At 43.6% G+C, this 4,767-nt stretch overlaps 1 pseudogene; it reads right to left on the minus strand.

The window, feature by feature from the left end:
* Positions 1–403: 403 nt before the first annotated feature.
* On the minus strand, positions 404–798 carry LOC101033713 (small ribosomal subunit protein uS8-like; annotated as a pseudogene).
* Between the last annotated feature and the right edge of the window lie 3,969 nt (positions 799–4,767).

A 4,767-nucleotide genomic window follows, 5' to 3' on the forward strand; every position in this document is an offset into this window, starting at 1 on the left:
AACCTTCCCTTTATGAATGAAGAAACTGAGGCATGCTGGTATTAAGTGACTTTTTAGGGTCACAAGAAGGATGAAGCAGAGATGGGAGGAGGTATAGACACTCTGGAGCCTGCCCTCCCAATGCCACAGCTGATCCTCTCTGGTTACTTCAAATATGGTGGGAATGTCCATTGATTCACCACCGTGGCCCATGGTTAGCTACATGATGTCTCTTCCCAGGCTTTCTTTCCATCTCCTATTATTGAATGAGTTAATGATAAAAATAGTGGTTTGTGGCCAAACCTATGGCCCAATAACAGCCAATACTTCATTTTTACCCACCCCAGGTTCAGAAGACGTTATCATTGTTAATTATGTTTTTTGTTAATGAGGCATTTTCTTTGTAAATATATGTATTAAATCCCTAGAAAAAGAATCCCAGAATTTTCTTGGCTGTGTGTTTTTGTCATGCTTCTTCGTGGTCCATGATGCCAGCTGAAGTTATCAGTACAATGAAACCAAACTGGCGGGATGGAAGCTGATTATTCTGCCATTTTCTAGATCTTTGAGTTGCACATCAAATCTAGGGCCGATCACTCCACACTTGCTTAGCCTGCCTGTGAAATTCACAACAATTTTCCCAGCTCTGTGATCGTCAATGATTTCAAATTCGCCAACGTAACCATGCTTCATCATCACAGTGAGAAACCGGACAATGACTTTGGAGCATGGCCTAATAAGCACCTGGCATTTGCCTCTCTCTTTGGCATCGTTGATGCTCCAGAGAGCATCAGCCAGGACGTTCATGCGCGCCATTGTGGCGGCGTAGAAAGATGGCTGAAAGAGGACGGGAGGAGAGAGTGCTCAGAGTTATATGTCATTGTTAATTACTTACTCATTCACATTCTTCACAACGTACCTAAAAGGTAATGAAGAGTAATGTGGACCTCATCCATGAATAAAGAAGTTACAAATGAGTGATGATAAATCTTGAAATATAAACCGTAAGATGCAGGGCATGCTCCTGGAAGCCTACTCATTTGATTTTGTTCTTTTTCCAAGACCGAAACAAGACAAATAATTCGCCAGTGACAAAAGCCAAAGGCAGCTTGTCAGCCTTTCCAGTCATGCACCTCTAGCTTCTGACAATGTGTTGACAACTCCGTTCCACAAATACTTTGTAATCATCACACTGTGTTCTTCTTGCTATAGCAAATTGTTTGAGAAATTTAAAAAAAAAAAGGTTACTGGACCCAGTCCTTACGTTCCGAGAACATACAAACACTGAAGAAATCAGTTCTAGATGAATCCATTATTTAAGAGTTGTCACTGCAGCTGTGTGTGCTCCTCTGTCTTTAGTTTTTGGAATCCTTTGGGGACCTGCCTTGAGACCTTTGCAAGTGCATTAACTTCCCAGCTGAGAACAAGCTTGTCTTTTGCAAGGCCGGCTCCTTCTCAGCCTCCAAGCCTTGGCTTGTGAGCTCTCCCAGACCACTTACACATGGAGTTTTGCTTTCATTGCTCTCTTTCACCGTGTTCTGTTTCTGTGTTCCTCAAAGCCCTAATCATAAGCTGTGATTATGACTTATTTTATTTATATATATATATATATATATATATATATATATATATATATATTTTTTTTTTTTTTGAGTCGAAGTCTCACTCAGTTGCCCAGGCTGGAGTGCAGTGGCACAATCTCAGTTCACTGCAACCTTTGCCTCCCAGGTTCAAGCCATTCTTCTGCCTCGGCCTCCTAAGTAGCTGAGACACTAGGTGCCCACCACCATGCCTGGCAATGGGGTTTCACCATATTGGCCAGGCTGGTCTCAAACTCCTGACCTTGTGATCTGCACAGCTTGGCCTCCCAAAGTGCTGGGATTACAGGTGTGAGCCACTGTGCCTGGCCACAATTGATAATTTTAATATGCTATTTGTTTGCGGTTTACAACATCTTTCTAGGGCTCCTTCTCTAAGCTAGAAGCTTTAAGGAGACTGCTGTTTTCCTGTTGTTTTGCGCAGGAGACTGGTGCATAATAGACACTCAATAAATACCCATGGAATGAACACAACTGAGTGAATGAATGGTAGACATGAGGCTGGAGGGGAACCAAGGGGGTCAGCTTCAGCACCAGCCCACCAGAGCACAACAGGGTTCAGTAGTTTAACATTTGCACTCCGGTGGCTCACGCCTGTATTCACAACACTTTGGGAGGCCGAGGCGGGTGAATCACCAGGTCAGGAGTTCAAGACCAGCCTGGCCAAGATAGTAGAAACCCCGTCTCTACTAAATATACAAAAAAATTAGCATATACCTGTAATCCCAGCTACTTAGGAGTCTGAGGCAGAAGAATCACTTGAACCTGGGAGGCAGAGATTGCAGTAAACCAAGATCATGCCACTGCACTCCAGCTTGGGCGACAGAGCAAGACTCTATCTCAAAAAAAGAAGAAAAAAATGCACTCAAGTCATTTTTCATTTTGATTTCTAAACATGAAAACAAAAAGGCAAATAAATAGGCAAACATTTAAAAAACTAGTCTCACTAAACTAGAGAGTTTATCCTGCAAAATTGTGAGAGACAAGGTTGGCTGAATAAAGTAAGAACAGAATATAGACTTTCACTAAAGCTCTAGCAAGGATTTCAGCATGCTATTGACACAAAGATAGATAAAGAGACCAGGGACGCTGAGCCCAGAGTCCTGACTCAGACCCACACACGAACGGTCACTTCATCAACAACAGCACCACTGCCATTCTGAAGGGAAGAGGGGGTCTTTTCAATAAATGATGCTGGAGTCTTTAGACATCCACATGGAAAGAAAAATAGGAATCCTGATGCCTTCCATCCCGATAAAAAAAAAAAAAGATGTATTTGCTATAAGCCATAGATCCAAATGTGAGAAGACAAAATAGCTTTCAGAAGAAAACATGGCATACACTTGTCAGGACTCGGAGTATGAACCAAATTTTTATAAAGAATACAGAGGGGGCTGGGCGCAGTGGCTCACACCTGTAATCCCAGCACTTTGGCACCCCAAGGTGGGCAGATAATGAGGCCAAGAGATCAAGACCATCCTGGCCAACATGGTGAAACCCGGTCTCTACTAAAAATACAAAAAATTAGCTGGGCATGGTGGCAGACGCCTGTAGTCCCAGCTACTCAGGAGTCTGAGGCAGAAGAATCACTTGAACCTGGGAGGCGGAGGTTGCAGATCACACCATTGCACTCCAGCCTGCTGACAGAGCAAGACTCTATCAAAAAAAAAAAAAAAAAAAAAAAAAAAAAAAGAAGAAGAAGAAGAAGGAGAAGAACACAGAAGGAACTCACCATGAAAGAGAAGACTCAGCCAAGCGTGGTAGCTCATGCCTGTAATCCCAGCACTTTGGGAGGTCGAGGTGAGGGGATCACCTGAGGTCAGGAATTCAAAACCAGCCTGGCTAATATGGTGAAACCCTGTCTCTACTAAAAACACAAAAATTAGCTGGCCATGGTGGCAGGTGCCTGTAATCCCAGCTACTCAGGAGGCTGAGGCAGGAGAATCGCTTGAACCTGGGAGGCGGAGATTGCAGTGAACCGAAATCATGCCACTGCACTCCAGCCTGGGCGACAGAGTGAGACGCCATCTCAAAACAAAAAAGAGAGAGAGAAGACTCAAACATTACACTTGATGCTAAAAAATTCTGTTCATCAGAAAACATTATGAAGGACAGAAAAAGAAAATTCACACACATTGGTAAGATATTCACAACAGAGAGCTCTGACAAAGAAATCATACTAAGTACGTAAAGAGGATAAACATAACCTAATTACAAGGTGGGGAACAGATCTGAGCAAACATTTCACAAAAAACACGGCCTAGTCGAATATTTATTTATTATTATGTATTTATTTTTAGAGTCAAGGTATCATCCTGTTGCCCAGACTGGAGTACAGTGGCACTGTCATGGCTCACTGCAGCCTCGAACTCCTGAGCTCAAGTGATCCTCCCACCTCAGCCTCCCAAGTAGCTGGGACTACAGATGCACACTACCACGCCCCGCTAATTTTTCTGTGTTTCGTTTTACAGATGAGGCCTCACTGTGTTGCCCAGGCTGGTCTCAAACTCCTGGACTCGGCTGATCCTCCCATCCCAGCCTCCCAAACCTGTGGGATTATAGGCGTGAGCAGCCACTGTGCCCAGCTTGAATATTTAATAAGCATACAAAGAGTTGCTCAGTAGAGAAGAGCAAACTAAAACCACAATGATATCCAACTACATATCCATCAGAATGGTTAAAATTAAAAAAAAAAAAAAAAAAAAAAAAAAGGCTGCGGTGTTATAACACATGCTAGTCCATCCTGTGAAGCAGCTGGAACAGCCTTTTATCACGGTGAAAGAGTGAACTGAGCGAACTGGTACAACCCCCTTTGGTAAATTGTTGAGCAACATCTACTAAAGCTAAATACATCCGTATTCATCATGTCTTGAATTTTCTGTGTCTTACCACGTTTACATTTTGAAAATCTTGCTGGCCAGGGAGAGACTGCCCTTCCCGAGAGCTCGCGGACTTTTAAAGATGGAAAGCAAGTGAACTTCGGACATGCATCTCCTGGCCAAGCTGACCCCTCCTTTATCTAACTCCCACACACCAAACCACTGTTTCCCCTGCCCTGAATCTCCCAAGACCAGGTACCAGGCAACTATCTACCCCATCACATTTGTAATCCCAGCACTTTGGTGAGGCCAAGGCAGATGGGTCACTTGAGCTTAGGAGTTTGAGACCAGTCTGGCCAACATGGTGAAAC

The sequence above is a fragment of the Saimiri boliviensis genome, chromosome 20 (genome assembly GCF_048565385.1).
Source record: "Saimiri boliviensis isolate mSaiBol1 chromosome 20, mSaiBol1.pri, whole genome shotgun sequence".
In the NCBI taxonomy this organism is placed as follows: Eukaryota; Metazoa; Chordata; class Mammalia; order Primates; family Cebidae; genus Saimiri; species Saimiri boliviensis.